Source organism: Pinus tabuliformis, chromosome J, assembly GCF_031772625.1.
Source record: "Pinus tabuliformis cultivar Carrire ecotype Pingquan chromosome J, CPIR1, whole genome shotgun sequence".
In the NCBI taxonomy this organism is placed as follows: domain Eukaryota; kingdom Viridiplantae; phylum Streptophyta; class Pinopsida; order Pinales; family Pinaceae; genus Pinus; species Pinus tabuliformis.
In genome coordinates, this window is record NC_142295.1 from 410,507,241 (window position 1) to 410,527,491 (window position 20,251).

Consider the following 20,251-nt stretch of genomic DNA (forward strand, 5'->3'; position numbering starts at 1 on the left):
CAAAATCAAATAATTTATGATGGAAAAGATGAGTTGAATTTAAATAACATATAATTCATGTAATACCACTAATCTAATCACTAAATTGACTTCTAATTCTACAAAAAACAAATGTAAAATGGGACAACTAACACTAATCTATTTCCAAGAAATCATAACCACAATCTTTTTGGGTTGTGGTTGTGAATCCTTCCACTCATTCTCCCATAAGAGAGGCGATGTAAAGACTGCAACCACGTGATTTTATAGGTTAACTTCTACTGAAATGCAAGAAATTATGAACTGCTTGGAATCAAGAAGAAACATAAGTACAAGAAGAGGGACCAAAGCCTCTGGTTTAGACCCAAATCCCAGGGTCTCAGCTCTTTGAAACTAACTTAGATGTAGCTTAAAATCCAACTTCTCATTATCCAAAAGTGCAAGTCTTATACATCACATAAAAGTTGAAAATAACAATGTCAAGCTTGGAGCTCCATAGCTACACCTAGCTAAACTAAAACTTCGAATCCTAATGAGTTCTTCTTCTAGATTATTTATAGAAAAGGTCAGTTGAAGCAACTTCCTTAAAAGTAGGAATGGTTCCCTCCTTGATCTTGAAAATGGTGGATCTTGTCCTTCTTGATCTTCACTTGGACTAGGAGTCCCTCGGCTACCAATGAACTCGAACTGGTGAGAGAGGATATGGTGATCCCAACCAGTGTTTAGGGAGTTAAGGAGGTGGACAAACCCCCTAGATTCTCTTCTAGTTGTCTCCATTAATCCCCTATATAGTAATAGCCTCAAAAATGCTTCATTTACTGCAATTAAACCACACTAGGCCACATACTATGACAAACACCTTTTACTCCTCTTACTAAGCATAATATAATGAAAAATGTGAATTAATGCAAGAGAAGGATAATTTTAAGGCCGGAGGATGGCATATTAATCTTCAAAAATGTATCTATTGATGGGACTCATCATCACCCCCTCGCTAAAGGTGTTGCTCATCCTCTGAGAAACTCAATCATCCATGTGTAGCTCTTTCATGGCCCTGGTGGCCTCCTTGGCATCCCAAGGATCCTCAGATGGTGTGCTCTCTTGGGGGTAAAAATCTACATTCCTCTCTATTTCTGTCCATTCCTTCTACTCTCCTTCTTCATCTCTTTCACATGTTGTTTCTACACTAATTGCCTCTTGATTTTGCAGCCCTAAGTTGGAGTTTTGGTGACAAGAGTATTGAAGAAAAGTCACTCAAAGTCTAACCATTTTCTTGTAGAAGCTACCAAGTTTCTTTTCTGAACTTCATCTTCTAGGAGGTTGTGGGCATAGAAGACTAGCTCCTCTCCTGCAAAATTTCATTCACCATTGGAGGCAAAGTTTTGGAATACCAAGAGACTCTTAACATCTTCAAATCTTGAGAGCACTCTTGTTGTACTTACTTTAGTTTCTAATTCTAAATTTCAAGAAGGAAGTCTAGTGCTTGAAAAGACTAATATGTTGTAAAGATTCCTATTGAAGTTTTACTTTAGACCTTTTGGAAGGTTTCTCATCTTTGTAACAATCTAATAAAAAAATTCAGTTTTTCTTGTGGGAGCTTGGGTTTCACCCAAGGCATCATTTTCTCCTTGCTTAGAAAGAGAGACATGTGGGTTGATTGATTTTGCATTGTTTTTTTAGTTTTCATTTTTGCATGCCTTAGGAATTAACACAAATCTCACCATCATAATTTAACTTTCTAAATTTAATTTTGCTACTAGTTTCCATTTTATGTCTTGCATTTGAAGTTTTTCTTTTAAGTACAACTTGGAAATTTCAATATGGAACAACTTATTTCATTATATGCAAGTATCTTAATTCATGTGGAAAAGTTTGATTTAGTTTAACAATTTGCTTCATATTTGCCCACTATAGGCTCATTGGTTACTTTCTCATTTATTTTAAAGTCTTTTGCTCACTTTGCAAGAATATCATACTTTGGAGCTATATCTTTTGTTAAATCACTTACTTTGAGTAATCTACAATCTTATGTGCTTTATGTTCTTGTATCTTGTATAATTTTGAGCAATTATCTAAGTTATCTCATTGTACATATTTCCATTTACTTAAGGAATTTCCTTTTACAAGCACTAATAAACTTACTTTCATTTCATTTAGGAATATTAGCATCGTTTCATTTTAACTCAATTTACCTTCAAGCATAAGCTTGGTTGAAAGATATCTCTTAGGGACCCCTTTCTTTCATCAACTTGAGGGACATAGACCCTCTTATGTGGTTAACACGGTGACCTTGCAGTCATCAGAGCCACAGTCTCTACAGCACCGAAGGCATCGGGTGTGTTAGGTAATCCAAGGGAGGTATCGTTAATATAGCCTTACCTGTGTTTCCTTGGACCCCTTCCACAACTTACATAAGAGAATTGTTTCAAAACAGTTGAAAGAAAGGTCACATCTAGACTAGGCATTTAGATTGAAATTAACTAAGATAATTGTATTTAATCTTAGTTTAAGTGCATTTTATGCTAACACATTTTGATATTTTACTTGCAAATTATTTCATGTACTTGTCAATGTGTCATTGATGCAAATGTTTTAAATTGATTATTCTCTGTATCAGATTGCTAGTTTGTGCATCTAATGATTTGTACTCAGATTACTACCGCATAATAATAAAACCCTCAGCTTCTATACCAATTTTCCCACATTGAGTTTTTTTGGGGATGTTTGACCAAAAACAACAGTGTAAAGGTGTTTTTATTTCTCTCCAGTGCAGTGTTTACTTTCCGCATTATTTTATTTTGTGTACGCTACAGTGTATGCATTTCGATATTTGTCGGAGAAAAATGCAAGTAATTTGTTCAAAGTAATTCAACAAATAGGAGAAATATCGTCAGTTTGTTGCAGTAGGAATCGGGTCACCGATTATTCACATGGTATCAGAGCACAGATCATAAGTCGGAGAGCTCAGAGCAAAAAGGTAGAAGGAGGTTTGAATTTCTGTCTTGGCAGCAATTTGAAACCCCAAAGGCAGCGCAGTCCTTGGGCCAAGGAGGTCGAGTTTTGAGGAAAGATTGATTTCTCTGAGTGAGTCGATAGAGAAATTCAATTTTCTAGATCAAATCTTTTCGAAGGCAGAAGCAAGTAGCGTATTTTTCCTTGCAGAGCAGATCCTCAGTGGGGACACAGTTATTTTGCAGCAGTTGCTAGCAGAATAGCGTCAGAAGGAGAGAAGAGAACACACTGAGGGAATTCCTTTCTCAGAGGACTTCTGGACAAGAAGTTCAAATTTTCCTAGTAGAGTAGCAGTGGTTGTGTGTGGTATTTCTCACTGTAGAAGGATTGTGAATAGATGGGCAACAACTGCATAGAGGAGAAGAGGAAGCAATTCGACTTTTTCAGGAGAGATGGCATCAGCTAGATTGAGAGATCAAGATTGGTTGGATGGAGAAGGATAGGATTTCCTGCCTTCTAGATGAGCACGATCTCAAAAATTATGTTGATTGTGTGGTAGTTGTACCCGCTGATGTAGATCCTCTGAAGAAGTATAAGAAGGAGATGGTGAGAGCTAAGAGGTTCATTCTTGATGGGGTTCGAGATCATGTGGTATCCCATATAGCTGGCAAAGATACTACTCGACAGATGTGGGAGGCATTAGCTACGCTGTATGAAGGATCTTCAGAGTAACGGAAGATGTACCTTGAAGAGAAGCTGAGATGCACGAAGATGCAGAAATGCGAGTGTGTAGACCCCTTCCTTACTAGGCTTTAGGATGTACGGGATCAACTGGCTTCAGTAGGACCAACGCCCCAGCCTACAGAGTTTGTACGATTAACACTGAACATCGTTTCTGAAGATTGGCAAGTTTTCATCCAGAGTATCTTGGTCAGAGAAAAACTGCCAGATTGGGAATGTGTGTGGGCTGATCTGCAGCAGGAGGAAATGAGGCTTGATCTGGTGAAGGCCACCATCAGTGGTAATAACAGTAGTGGGATGAAGCAAGTGAAGGAAGAGGAGGACATGGCCCTTGCATCAAAGGGGCAACAGGAGCAGCGCAGAAGAAAGAAGGACATTTTGAAGATCAAGTGCTTCAGGTGTGGTGAGTTGGGCCACTACAACACTCAGTTTCCTCTCAAAAAGAAGGACATTTTGAAGATCAAGTGCTTCAGGTGTGGTGAGTTGGGCCACTACAACACTCAGTTTCCTCTCAGAAAGAAGGACAAGGAGGAGAAGCAGAATCAAAAGGTTGCATCTGTTGAGATCGACAGGATGTCCTCAAAATTGGAGGAAGATTTCTCTGAGATGCCTCCAAGGGTGAGGTGCAGTGATCTAGAGTTGTAGCCCAAAAGAGCTACAGGATGGGCAGGATTCTTGAGGAGGTCCACCTCATCAATCAATACCTTGCTACAGGAGCCCAAGGCATGCAATAGTAGGATGGACCAATGGTAGTTGGTGTAGTCAAGTGCCAGAGTGACAGATGCAGAAGCTAGTAGTAGGTCAGAGACTGAGCAGCGCAAAGCAGAGTTGGCATAGTGCAGAGTCAGAAATAGTGTAGAGGCTTCAGTGACATTGCAGAGGCTAGCAGTAGTGTAGAGGCTTCAGTGACAGTGTAGAGGCTAGCAGGAGTGATAACTCGAACGACGGATGCATCATACTGACCACAGTTGGTTCAGTATTTTGGATGCTTTTCCGTTGCAGTTGTTGCAATTGCAGCAGCAGCAGATGGAAAAGGTTGTAATGCAGATGCAGTGTTGGCAGCAGTTCAATGGGGTCAGCAGCAGCACGGATGCAGCAATCAGAGTTGCACAGTGGTTGGTGAGCAGCAATAGCCAGACATCAGCAGCGCAGTAGGAGATGGTGCAGAGACTGAGTGATGCTTTAGTGGGTTGCAAAACTAGAACACATTCCTCACTAAGAGGGAGTGTTGATTTTTGTAGCATCAGTTGTGCTCTAGCCTTGAGATTTTGCAGAGAGGCTAAGACACATGCATTCTCCAATACCTAGAAATTGTTTGGAAAAGTTCAACCTAGAGATTTAATTAAAATAATTAACTTTTTAAAATGGTTCCCTAAGTCCAAACTTAGGAAATCTGGTTAATTAAAGGGTATTAATTAAATCTGGTGCAAATCTTCTAAAAGAAGACAAGGATCAACTCCAAGTTATTCTTAGCAGTTGATTATAATTTAATCTTGGCCAGTGGTGCTCCAATGATAGATTATAAGGAGTTCGATGGGCACTTGGAGAATACACTTGGGCAGTTCAATTTTGTTGGGAAGTCGATTTCCTAAGTAGCAGCTGTGAGTTGTCGGAAGTGATTCAATAAAGTCGAAGCAATGAGAGAAGGGCAAGGATAGTAGACCAGAAGAGAGTTTTTCCAGATCCGGAGAGTGCAAGGCAGAGAAGGCATAGAGAGGTTCAGAGAGGCAGTGCAGAGCTTCAAAGGGAGTTCGTAAATTTGTTGAAGAGTCGAGATCTAGTGCCAGAAGTCGGAGTGTGAGACTGGAGGGCTAGAGAGTTGAAGTTCCAGAGGCAAATTGACCAACAAGAAGTGTTACAGAAAGCCTACACGCTGTGACACAGATCTGCATAAGCTAACACAGAGGCAACATGGGGCTAGCCATCCAAAGCCTAGATCAGATTCAGATCGCCAGCGACAGTGTGACATTTTTCCCACTACCTCTTTGCCATTTTATTCTCTGTATTAGATTGCTAGTTTGGGCATCTAATTATTTGTACTCAAATTACTACTCATAATAATAAAACCCTCAACTGTTGCACCGGTTTTTGCAAAATGGGTTTTTCTGAGGACGTTTGTCCAAAAAAACAGTGTAATTGTGTGTTTATTTCTCTCCACTACAGTATTTATTTTCCCAATATTTTATTTTGTGTAGGCTGCAATGTATGTGTTAGTTCTTGGTAGCATCGGAAGTTCTCTAGCCTTGAAAATTGATGGAAAGGCTAAGGCACATGAGTTCTAAAGGACCCAGAAACCGTTTGGTGAAATTCCACACGGATTGTATTTTATTAAAATAATTAATATTTTTAATGGAGTTCTTAAGTCTAAACTTAGGGAAATTAAAATATTAATGGGTATTAATCAAAATATGGGTGAGAGTGATCTAGAAGGCGAATCAAGTCATGTTTTAATCTTAGCCATTGATTAGAGACTTAATCTTGGCCGCTGAAGACTCAACAGGAAAATTATAAAATGGAGGCTTGGGGTTTATTTGGAAACACACATAGAGTGATTGAGGAAATCGATTTTCTGAGGTGAGAATTTCTCAGGAGGAAAATTGATTGGGGAGATCTTGCAGTAGAGGGGCAGTGAAAATCCGGGAGAAGGACATTCCGGAGAATACTGACAGAGAGGCAAAGAGACCTTGCAGAGAGGCAGTGCAGAAGACAAGAGAGTTGACGTAGAAAAACTACTTGTCACGCAGAATCCAGAACTGTCGGAATAGCCAAAATTGTCGGGAACTACTGGAACAGTGGGGAGAGCTGACGCAGACACAGTGCAGTAGCCGGGAGAGCTGACGTAGAAAAGTTGCCTGTCATGCAGAATCCAGAACTGTCGAAACAACCGAAACTGCCGGAACAAGTGAGAGAGATGACGTAGAAAAACTTCCTATCAAGCAGAATCCAGGACAGCGAGGAGAGCTGACGTAGAAATACTACCTGTCACGCAAAATCCAGAACTGTCGGAACAACTTAAACTGCCAAGAACTGCCGGAATTGCTGCGAAATGTCGGAACAGGCGGGAGAGTTGACGCAGAGGGTGGAGAAGGTGACGCAGGGCTGACACAAAGCCAATGCAAAAATAGTCGGGGTTAGCCAATCTTGTGCTAGATCAGCGGGACTTCTGTCGGGTGAAGTGCGGTAAAACTCACTCAGATTTTCTGCCAGTATTTTCTCTATAAAGGATTGCTTGATGAGTATGATAGATTTGTATTCAGATATTTCTCCTGCATAATAATAAACCCTCAGAGATGTCACACCGATTTTCCTGCATTGGGTTTCTCCGGGGACTATTGTGTCCAAAAATAAGTGTGTCCTATATATCTTGTTCTTTGCTCTGTTTTCTATTTCATGAGATCAAATATTTAATTAGTGTAGGGTGCAGAAGTAATTTGCTTCAGTATTCAAAAGAATAAATTGATGAATGTAATTTAAAAGTCAAGTAGGTGAAGTAGATTCAGATTTGCTGCAGTAAGGGTTCCTTCAGTAGTACAAATTTTCACATGTATTTGCTGCAGTAGGGGTTCCTTCAAGTCTAGGAATTTTCACATGGTATCAAAGCATTGATTTTGAAACAGGAAGAGCGAATCCAGTGCTAAGCAGTGAGGTTGAAAGATGCACTTGGCAGCAATTCGAATCCCATTGAAGGGATTACGGAGTCCTTGCTAGGAAGCAGATCCGAGGAAATATCTCTCTGAGTAAGGTGACAGAGAGGTACGATTTCCAGTTCGTGAGTTTGCAGAGGCAGAGGGAGTGACGCAGAGCCTCAACGCAGTGCTTAAAGGGCGTAGTTTTTGTCGGGGCAGAAATCCATCAGAAAAGAGCAAAGGCACATAGAAGGAGAATTTTCTCCTCAAAGGACTTCGAGCCAAGGAGTCAGAATTTTCACTTGCTAAACAACAACGTAGAGGGGTAGATCTACAAGCTCCAGCAGGGAGTGCATAGACCGGTCTAGTGCTATGTAGCAGAGAGAGGAGGTCATTCGACATTTGGCAAAGATGGCAGTCGCATCTCCAAGAGGGAGGTGAGGAGATTTAGAGTTGTAGTTCAAAAGAGCTACAGATGGGCAGGATCCTCGAGGAGTCCACCTCTTGGATCAATTCCTTGCTACGGGAGCCCAAGATTCAGCAGTAGCAAGATGGACTTAGTGTCAGATGATGCAGTGGAGTGTTTGGAGTTGCCGTACGATGCAACAGTGGTAGTGGCAGGGCCATGGGTAGCAGTACATGATGCAACAGTGCAGAGGATGTTGGGCAACAAGCCTAGCATTAGCACAGGGACTGATGTAGGATGATCAGGGTGATACTCAGTGAGGAGTAATACTAGAGCACAATCCTCGCTAAGAGGGAGTGTTGATTTGGGGTAGCATTGGATGTGCTCTACCCACGAAAATTGGTGGAGAGGCTAAAGCACATGAGATCTCCAATACCTAGAAATGGTTTCGACAGAATCTAACCAGTTTGGGAGATATTAAAATAATTAATATTTTGAATGGAGTCCCTAAGTCTAAACTTAGGGAAAATAAAATATTAATGTGAATTAATATAAAACTGAGTTAGAAGGGTCCAAAAGTCATGCATCAAGCCAGATCTAATCTTAGCTGTTGATTAGGGATTTAATCTCGGTTGTTTAATTGTCAATGAGAAAAGTATAAGAGGAGGTTTGAGGGTCACTTGGAGAACACACCGAGTTGATCAAGAATTTGATATTCTAGCACAGGGCTTGTTGAGGAAATTGAAGGAGTGATCAGAGTTGCAACTAAGGGGCAGTGAACACAAAAGCAGAGAGGCAGAGAGAGTACTGGGAGAATCAATGCAAAAGTCAGGAGAGAGGGACACAGAGCCAGCTAGAGGCCACACAGAGCTAGCTAGGGCCCACGCAGAGGCAGCCAGGAGCTGCGCAGTGCCTTAGAGAGCCAACATGGGTGATGTAGAGGCTGGCGTAGTGCCTCCAGAGGTTGACGCATGGGTTATTGGGCTGACGTTGGGCCAGAGAGGCTGACGCAGTCCCTAGAGGCAGACGTTAGGAGATTTCGTGAGACAGATTGGAATTGAGAGTTGTGGGATTATTCATACAGGGTTTTAGCAGGAATATTTGTCTCTGACTGGGAGGTACTACTGCCAAGATCATTCTCTGTTGGGTGAGCCGGTTTTGGCACCCAAATTGTATTCTGAAACTGCTTAATAATAAAACCCTCAGATAGTTGCACCCTAAGTCACCTGACACGGGGATTCGCGATTCGTAGGATTTGGGATTCGTAGTGTCGGTTTCGAACACGTTGACTCCCCCGAACAGGACACGTAGGATTCGTTATATATATATATATATATATATATATATATATATATATATATATATATATATATATATATATATATATATATATATATATATATATATATATATATATATATATATATATATATATATATATATATATATATTAAAAATTAGATATTTCTTACACAAATTTTAATTAATGATACAAATTTATTGATTTCAAACATAGATCTTCATCTATAGCATGCATAGTACATACAAAATTCAAATACATGTCAGTGGTCACATAAATGATAAATCATGATTCATAATTCATAACTGAAAGACAACTTACAACTACAAGATAGTAAGATAAACACACTGACAAATTTTTAACCTATAAAAAAATAACCATCATGAATTATCAAAAACTTTAAAATGCAAACCTCAAAGTTTTTACACCATCAAAGACTACTTGAACATTATTCAACCCCATTTCATATATAATCTTATCATTATTTTTTAAAATTTATATATCTCAATAAAATAATAATAATAAAGAAGATATTATATGTATGATCTAAAATTTTACAGACACCAAGACAACCCTACATCTCCCCCTCGCAGTAAACATTGAACTGAAATCTTATTCTTGAATTCCTGTGAAGGTTGTCGACGAGATGATTAGATTCATGTTTTGCATTCATGTACTGTTCAACGTTATCTTTGATTTTTTCAATAGCATCTCCTTTAACAATTCAAATACCATCACAGTGGTTATTCAAAACATTATCCTGAATAATCTTCTAGTCAAAAATCAAACTACACTTTTTTTAATTGAACTAGTTTAACTCCTTATTTGGCACAATGGATAACTTGTAAGAAATTGCTGCTACAGTAGAAATAATTGGTAAACAGAAGCCATGAACGACATATGAAAGAATCAAGGGTCCTTTGGGTTTTGCAGATTTGAGCAATCAAAATTGTCACTCGAAACTGTGAAAAAAGCGAGTTCTCGGAGTTTCCAAGCAATAATGGTTCTGGTATTTCAAGCACATGTTTTGTTAGAACACAGCATACAACAACATCTCTTGAGAAACGTAGAATACTCAAATGCGACTACAATCCATTGCTATTAACTTAGCCATATATCAAACATTAATAAAACAATGCTTGCCAAATGATGAAAAGCGTGACTGTAATGAGCAATTGCGGCCTTTTTCTAACCTGCAGAAGTCACTTTGCCACTAAACGAGTCCTAGAAAGCATGACACGCAATCCAAAATTGTGACACGATGGCGATGGCGATTTTTGGGACACACACAGGATTCGACGTGTCATAATTGGATTCGACGTGTCATGTTTTTTGGACACGTTTTTTGGGCAAATCATGTCCGACACGCTAGATTCGGACACGTCGCCCTTCCCTAATGAATCTGGTTACTTAGGCTGCACCGGTTTTCTCGCATTGGGTTTTTCCAAGGACATTAGTCCAAAAACAACAGTGTCACTTGTGTGTTTTCTTTTTTTTCTTTAGTTGATGATCTGTAATGTGTTGAGCATGTACTTGTATTTATTTTCAGTATTTATATGGTAAATAACTTGTTAATCTAACAGAACATGTAGGCAGAAATAAATCAAAAAGTACATGAAGGGTTTCTAACAGTTAGACTTAGAAATTCCAACAATAGAAAACTACAAGTAATTTGTTCAAAGTAATTTAACAATAGGAGAAATATCATCAGTTTGCTGCAGTAGGAATCGGGTCACCGATTTTTCACATTTTCAAGTGGTGTAACATTACTAACTATGAGGATGTGAAGATGAGACTTTTTGTTCTATCTTTAGAAGAGGATGCTCTTGATTGGTTCACTAAGCAACCTGCTAACTCTTATGACTCCTTACAAGATATCAGTAATGTTTTCATAGGAAAATTTGGAGAGAAGAAAGAGAATAGGCACTTGATCAATGCTATTAGCTTTATGAAGAAGAATGAAAATGAAACCATGGAGGAATTTAATAAGAGATTGAATGATTTGGTAAAAGGCATGCTTGCTACTGTTAAACCTCCTGATGAGTTTCTTTTGTGCTCATATAAATTTATTGAGAGCCTCATTCGTTCCTCCCATCATCACTTGGATTGGATTAGTATCTCTTGAGAGATTTTTGCACTTGTTGTTGGGATGAACTTTTTGGAGTTTTATTGATGCACTATGATGTTTGGATTTTTGCTATTGCCTTTGGAGCTTCTTTCTAATGCGAAGTTGATGAATGGATATACTCTCTCTCTCATGTAAGTGAACTTTTAATTATATCCTTGTTATCTTACTTGTCAAATGCATGTATATTGTTATCATTATTCTTGTACAGGTTAATGTAATGCGAAATTCTTCTGAAAACCTAGAATAAGTGATTTGATGCATGCATTTCTATTTGAGGGAGCTGGTGAATGTTCCTAGAGGCACCTCATAGGTTGAAAGACCTCGAAACTTCATCTCCTTTGCAAATTTGAAGTATAAATCTCTATTAACCTAGTTGCTACCCTAAGAGAGGCTAGCAAAGGTCAATTAGAGCTCATTAACTCACGAAAATTCCTGATCTAGGTGTATCTTGACTCCAGTAAACCTAAGAAGCAAGGCACTGATCCTCACAGCCCCTTGGTGGTCAAATTTACCCTTCGTTTCTTTACTTTTTCCAATTCTAGACCTAACCCTAGACGATCACCTAGGGCATCAAGCGAAATTCCTTATAGCCATCCATAACCCTTGAATTTTGGTTCGCTACTACGCTGGAGTTTGCTCAAGAGGTCCTCCAAGTTAAAGGCAAATCCAACAATGGAATCCTGAGATATAGCAAGCCCTAGCCATAATACCATTTTTTTCCCTAGGTTTATTTGGGTTAGTGTCCTCACTTGAATCATTGCATTCAAATCTCAAAACAAAATTAGTCCTTTGATCCTATTCTCTTCCCTAATTAGTTCAATCCCCTCCTTGGTTGATCAACTCCATACCCTTAACTTAGTTTGGGTCCACTTGGGTTCTTTGTGGTCCCACTATACAACTCAAATTCCACAAGGATTACATAGAATCCATTTCTCCACAAGGATCTTCAAGTCTAGGTATATCCTCCAAAACTAGGCTCAAGTATCCTCTTAGCTCTTTCTAGAGAGCCTATCACCTTGCTTCTCAAGCAAGCTATTCAATTGAGTCTCTCTTGTGAATAGGCTTTAGGAATCACCCCATATCTTATCATTGGTCCATCTATTCTTGTGATTCCTCTCATACCGGGACTCCTCACATCACTGAAAGTCTGTAAAGAGCAGGGAGCCTTAGTTGAGGCGACAATGGGCTATCATTCCATTGCTGCCCCTTGACCTAGTAGTTGTTCTATAGGATCCCCTCCTAGGACCCCTGCTAGTTTGAGTTATAACACACATTACATGCCCTATTTCACCATCTTCCCTCTTTGGGTTCACATGACCACTAGTTCCACAAGGCTTTGGTACTCTCCTTCCCTTTGTCTACATGTCTGGGTTGGGTGTGGAACGTAGCCTTGAAGGTTGATGCAGCGAAAAAAAATATAAAAGCATATCATGGCCACATACAAAATGAAATAATACCACAAAATGTAAAAGATGGTCGGGGCAATATATTAGCATGTCGGAAAAAGCCAAACATGAGCTCTACCCCTTCATTATGGCCATCACCCTAGTTCCCAGGGCCCCTTGAGTGCCCCCTGCATCATTAAGGAACCCATACATGTCCCAACCCCTGGTGGGCGATGAACTACCCCACCTTAAGGGGGTAATCATTTCTTATATCATACACAACATCCTCTCATCCTCTGGAGCCCCGAGCAGTATAATAAAAAAAATCAAGAAAAGACAAAAGGCAAATGAAGAAGGACAGAAAAAAAAAGGTCGGGGTAACTCATGTATCATGATTTCTCCCTCTTACATCCATACTCCTAAATATGTGGATAACCCTCATCATTACCACCCTTGAACCCATGGCATTTGGTCTTGAGACCCTTGTGTCCCGATCCACCTCATCATTATCCAAATATCCCCTATCACTTGAAGGATGTACCTTGGATATGTTTTTGCTTTTAGGGGCTAGGAACACCTAATAGGGTTGTTTATTAGCCAATCCTACCTAGGGAGGTAACACTATTACATGCTCAAAGCCCCAAATTTGGAAGGGCAACCCATTATGAAATCTCATTTGTGCCCTGGAATAACTAGCTTGGTTCACCTAGATGCAATAATGAATTGTTGTACCTGATGGTGAGGAGACACATTCATTAGATAAATTTTGAGGTCTAAAATGGTCCTCCTAAGGAATATTATAAAATAATATTGGAAATAATAAAATAAGATTAGATAACGTCATCAAATTTTAGAGAGAAAAAATAAAAACTACTCTTTCAACTCGTATTTTCAATTTATCTCCCTATAGTTTTACTCAAATTTTGAGTAGGAGCACTCGTTGGATGTGGAATTTAATTCCTCACCCAACAACTATCCATGTTGCATACTTTTGATGGACCCTGATACATGAAAAATGAGAAATACATGAAAAAACGTGATATGTATTTCTCATTTTTCGTGTAGTAGGGTCCATCGAAAGTATGTATGCAACATGGGTACTCCTTGTATGAGGAATTAAATTTTTCATCCAACAAGTGCTCCCGCTCAAAATCTAGTAAAACTGTAAGGAGATAAGTTGAAAATACGAGCTGAAAAAGTAGTTTTTTTATTTTTTTTATTTTTAATATTTTTACTTTTTTACCCTAAAAATGGTGAATCATCCCCCATGGTTGACATCATCATGTTGAATCCTATTGGTTCCTATAAAGTTGATTTTGGTTGTACATTTTTGTTTTGAGGCCCATTTTAGACCTCAAAATTTCTCTAATGGGATCTTATGCATAATCGGCAGGTGGTTTCATCATGGGTTGGGCAACTTAATTGGGGACCAAGCCCACTAGAGGATCATATTGACATTTGCAGGGGATGCTTTGAGAGGCATGGGACTCGATCATGTGATAAAAAATTATCTCATCTCACTGGCACCCTAAACACCTTCAGCAACTTGTTCATTGCCCCACATCATTTATGAGATGATGTACTTGGACTAGCATTGCCCACAACTGGCATAGCAGTGTACACATGGTTTGGCAGTTGATCCAAGGCCCAAGGAAGATTTGCCCCACTCTTGAGACATGGGAAGGCATGCACCATCTTCAGATCCGTCATTCAGAGCAATCTGTAGGCTTATTTTTCATCCAAACACCCATGAGACCAGTACTTGTGCTCCAAGGCCACTTTGGAAAACCACATGATGATTTGCATAGAGATCAAGGGGCCACGCCCTTGTCCATCAGTCATGGAGCCGTCTCCCTCATCATGGCATCTTGAGGAATCAACAAGTCCCTCAAACGACCCTTCTACATCACGATTTCATCATTTCGGCTCACTTATGGATGGCTTCTTCATCACTTTATTAGCTACTTGGTGGACTTGTCACCAAGATTTGTTATTTGCACATTATTTTATAATTTTTGGGGCTAATTAGGCTAAATTGAATTAGGAAAGAATCATATAAATAGAACTAGCTCTCATTGTGAGAGAGCATCATCATCACTTGGACTTCTCTTTTAAAAGGAATCCCACGCTTCTTTTCTTGGACGAATTGGATGTTCTTTGATGCCTTTCGATATCTTTGGAAGCTAATTTCAAATTCTCTTGGAGCTACTTCTTTCTATGGTTGGATCTATCTCTTGTTATCTTGTAAGTGTTATCTTGTTGAAATTATTTTATTGGAATAATCATAATGTCTAATGTGTGGAATTATTGCAACCAAGTTAATTCCTTTGTGCCTTTGTTTATTGAATATCACTGTAAAAGGTTATTTGGTTGTAAATTGCACATGTTACTCATTGCATGACAATATATGAATGTTCCTAGTGGATGGGACTTTTTTCTTCTTCCATGAAAAGCCATAGATATTGAGTAAGTAATTGTTGAAGAGTGATTGCTAGGGCATCATTCTTTGACCTCCATGAAGACGAGTTTGGAAAATCTTGAATCATCATTGACTCCATCACCCAAGGATTAGGCACTGATCCAAGAAAGATTGGTGATCAACCTTCCCTACTCTCTCTTTTCTTCTCTCCAAAATTTTGGCCCCTTTTCCTAGACGACCTAGCTAGGGCACCTTGCAAAATTCTTCGGTGATTAATTTCTCAAATTTGCTTGGATAGACACCTGCATTGCTACCTCCTTTAGAGGATCTCAAAGTTTATTGGAATTCTCATGGTCAAATCTCCGGAAATATTATGCCCTAGGTATGCCCTTGGAGGAAAAACCTAGTTGGTTTTCCTTAGATAAGTCAGTCTTCTTAAGGGTCATATATTACTTGAAGGAATAAATCTTACTAGGTCCTTTATTTTGTCTTACCTTAACTTAGAGAGCACTTTGGAGGAATTTTTCCCACATTTTTCCTAAAAACCCTAGGTCTAGTGTAAACCCTAATTAGGTCTCTCATGGATAACGAAACCCTATTCAAGGTGTCTAATCATCTCACAAAGCTTCCTGAGAGGTCCTATATCATCTTGAAATTTCTTTACCTTAGGTATACTCATCATAATTGAAGATGAGATCATTTTTTGAGATTAATCACATAATCAATTTTTACTAGTCAACGTTCCGAACCAACTACCGTGGTTCATCAGGTATCCTTAGGAAAAAGATAAAAAATCCTATCTATCCACAGGTTCAAATAACTGAGATGCATCATGTCCCAAATATAAATGTTGGAGAAAGCCAAATAAAATTATTAAAATTTAATATTAAATTAATAGATGACAGTTAGGTTAAAAATCTTTTGGTCCATTTTTATAAGAAAATTAGTGATTTTATTTTATAAGGAAATATTTAATAACATATGTTTATTGAGAAAAATAAAAAATAAATTTGATTGTTATGGAGTAAAAATAAAAAGATTAGGATAAGAATAAAAATGAATAAAGGGAAATTTGTTTGAACCCAATTATATAGTAAATTTTAGAATGAGAATATAATCAACCAATCAATTAACAACAAAATGTCAAAATTATTATATACTTGTATATTTATATTATTATTTACATATATCTTCATATATTATTATTATATATTCAAACAAAATATCAAAATTATTATATATTTATATTATTATTTATAAATATCTTCATATATTATTATTATATAGTCAAGAACAATGTTGATAATATCGGTATCTGCAAAATATCGGCAAGAATAAAAAATAATTTTTTCAAATTTTTAAACATAACCGATATTTTGCCGATATTTTTTTGGGCGATATATCATTTTGTTGAAAATATTATGATATTTTCGAATATCGCAGATATTATCAATAGTGGTCAACTTAGTCACCAGGTTCGAGTTCAAGTTCGAGTTAGGCGACCATGAAATTCGAATAAAGTTCGGCAACTAAAATTTTGTCGATAAAATTTGACATAAAATTCGACATATAGAAATTCGAAAAAAAAATGTATATTAAAGATAGATATGCATATGAGAAATGGTATGGCAACAAGTCCTGTGAGCAACCATTCATAACTGTTCGAAAAATAAAATACATCTGAATCTTAAAATACTTCAATCTTTTAAAGATAGATATACAAAAACAGTTTTAAAGCATTTTCATTGTCCTTTCAAACCCCTGTTGACTAAAGATGGAGTTATTGTTCTTATGCTGGAACAAGTACAAGACAACGAAGGCCAAAAAAATTCACTTATATTGGTTTAAATATGACACATGATACATCCACTAACACATACAAATAGATATTCTTTTGGCAGTTCAATGAAAAACTCTGCATTATAATTTATAAGATACAAAACCATCTGACATTTCCCAAGAAAAAGCTTTTGTGCTGACATGAAAAATAAAGCAGTGAAATAGCTTGATAGCAGCAAAATCAGAAGCAGAAAAAACCAAACAGAATTTTATATATTTATATTATTATAATAAAATTATTATATGTATTATTATTAAATACAACTATATTTATATAATTTCTCGAGCTCTAATTCTAGATTTTCCTCCTAGGTCTTTAGGACAGCTTTTAGCTTCTTGAAAAGCATTGAGCCCTTAATTGAGTCTCTCCTTGAATGGGCCCTTGGAATCACTTCATACCCTGTTACTAACATCATCATTATAAGTGATTTCTGACCAACTCTCATCAACTTTGGTGTGAAATAGGATGGTGGAAAAGGCCTGAAGAAGCTTGGGAAGAATGGGTGTGTACATTTTTCACGTTTGGGGTAGTGGAATTGGAAAAACATTTCATTTTGGAATGTGATGCATTCAAAGACATTAGAGAAAGTAAGAACATGTTAGCATCAGTTTCTTGGCATTTTTGGTGAGGGGATTGTTGGAAGGTTGGGCCAGCTCATCATCAATTTGAATCGGAAAAGGATTGAATTGCAAAAAGCAAAAAAACCAAGAACTAATGGAATCATAGACTATTTTTAGTCTCGTAGAACTTAAAATATCATTTCATTTCATACCGAGACTCCTCCCATCAGTGAAATTCTGTAAAGAGCAGGGGACATTGATTGACTGAGGTGACAGTGGGACTTTGTCCCCTTGTTGTCATTTGGTCTGGTAGTTGTCCCATATGTTCCCCACCTAGGACCCCTACTAGATTGTGTGGCAACAACCCCAACTACAGAAAGCTAGAGGATCATTTATTTCTTCATAGGAAAATTTGTTACCATTGAAAGCAATTGAGGACAATATACTCCTAGCGGTGAGAATATGATGAGATTTAGAAATAGTTGAATCAGTGGAATTCTGTAAAGAGCAGGGGACATTGACTGACAGTGGGACTTTGTCCCATTGTTGTCATTTGGTCTGATAGTTGTCCCATAGGTTCTCCACCTAGGACCCCTACTAGATTGTGTAGCAACAACCCCAACTACAGAAAGCTAGAGGATCATTTATTTCTTCATAGGAAAATTTGTTACTATGGAAAGCAATTGAGGACAATATACTCCAAGCGGCTAGAATATGATGAGATTTAGAAATAGTTGTATTATATTTGAATTTTGCAATTTTATATTTTATATATCTTACCTACTTAATTAACAATTTTAAATATTTCATGGAACACGTAGACAAAGATCATGTCTCAGATACCTTTTTATATACAAGATATATACCTCTATATATTTTTTGCGGCAATTCTCTCCTTGCAGTTTGATTCTTACGTGAGTGTTTACGGAGCTGTTTTACTATTGCACTATCATGCAGTGCTATTTTTCTTTTCTTCTGCAAATTCTTTTTCCCTGCGCTGTGTTTCTTATTATACACTTTCAGCAATCCTCTTTGTTTGCTGTGTTTGTTCAATTGTTCATAGGTTTATTTTCTATTGGAGTTTTTTTGAAGTTGCTCAAGTTACTTGCAAACTCTTAAGGCTAACCTGCCACTTATGGCAGGTTGTTCATACAAATCATAGAAACATAACGTATTGATTTGAGAAGAAGTGTTTTCCAAATTTTTTTATACATTGTCTTTAAATAATCATTCTGTTAAGGTTCAGTGGATTATGGTCGACTCTTTACCATTGACCCAGGTATTATGAAGTCAATTTAACTATAATATAATTATGAGGCGATATGTCTAAATATAATCTGAAAATAAACTGAATTCCAATTAAAATTCTACAGTTCCTCCTCTCCGGATATATTGCTTTGAATGGAATTTTCTTGACTGAACCTTGAGAATGTTTCTAACTTCACCATGAGCACTGATACTGTATTTGGATTCTTCCTAATCATCATTTTTGTGCTTTTAAAATAAGATGCAGGTTGTGATCTGCAAGAGGAAACTGTATGATATTACAATAATTAGAGGAATGTGGTACTGTTTGTTGATTTCTATATATTGCTTTTAAACCTTTTCTTTATGCAGTCAGTTTTTGTTTCTTTTTCCTGAACATGTCCAGATTTACATGAATTGTGTATGTGGTGCTCCTAAAGCACGGAGTGATAGCCTTCTTAACTGGAGCTTAGGTGCCCAGCAGTTTGAATTTCGAAAATTATCAGTCTATTTTATGATATACAGTTGTTACATTATTATCTTTTATCAACAGTTTTATTCTTGTAGGCCTACTTACTTGAAAATTATTCTTGTGTCAGGGACTTGAGCTTTAATAAGTTTACAGGAGGAATTCCAAATTCCTTCCAAAATATGAGTTCTCTGCTATTTTTGTAAGTAGATTGTTAGACAAAAATATTTATTCCAATCAAATATATCACAATTATGCAAACTTCCAGTGCTTTGATCTGAAAATTCTATCAAACTAATATATCAAAGGTCACAAGTAAAATCACTTGCAAGATAACTTACATTGCAATGATTGCAGGTTCCTTGGAGATAACAACTTATCAGGGAAACTTCCTTCCCAAAGGAGTGCATCACTTGCATACATGTGAAGTTTTCTATCTCTCTTTGACCCGAACAAACAGACAAATACACATTCATACATTCAGTTTTTTGCTTATTTCTTAGATTCTTGGGTAATATGTGTATAAGCATCCACATAGATATGCATAGTTCAAACTGTATTTCAGAGGAATCCATATGCATTTCAAATGCTCCTACCATAAGAGACTAAATTATTGTTATTAGGAAGAGTATGCTAAATATATGGATAATGTTTTTGTTTGATGGGAGCAAAGTTGGTTTTGTAACATTCTGTTATTCCATCTGAAGATTCTATATAGAGATAACTCTGAACTAGCTAATTAATCAATCATAACAGCATAGAAATGATAAAAACAGTGATAAAATAACAATAATAAAATGGAATCACTTATACCCGAGACATATACAAAAAGTAAATTTTTATTCCCAAAGCTGCACACTCAAAGATGTTCGACACTGATCATCATAATAATAGAGGATGTGACACCTCATAAATGGAGTTCATGGCCTTACCAAACAAAGAGTTTGCTGCTCCTGATTGAATGTTTACAACAGCTTATTTTGGAAAACAGCTCCGGCATTTTTTGCATGCATTATTTGCACAGCTCTTTGAAAATGACAGATCTAAAACTAATAATGCAATTTATATCTAAACATTATCTGTCAAAAAATAACACTGAAGATGAATTGCATGCATGGCATGGAATGGCATGCATAATCTTGCATCAGTTATCAACATACTCCCCCTTGATGCTGATAGGGATCAAAATCTGATCTTGGAG

At 37.4% G+C, this 20,251-nt stretch overlaps 1 long non-coding RNA gene across 1 annotated transcript in view; it reads left to right on the plus strand.

Annotated features, from left to right (window-relative positions):
• Nucleotides 1–19,513, plus strand: part of LOC149227578 (uncharacterized) — an 85,173-nt gene extending 65,660 nt beyond the window's left edge. The window contains exons 2-3 of the long non-coding RNA XR_016247151.1: nucleotides 19,181–19,252; nucleotides 19,408–19,513. This is a non-coding gene — a long non-coding RNA (uncharacterized LOC149227578). The remainder of the gene's footprint in view (nucleotides 1–19,180; nucleotides 19,253–19,407) is intronic.
• The last annotated feature ends 738 nt before the right edge of the window (nucleotides 19,514–20,251 follow it).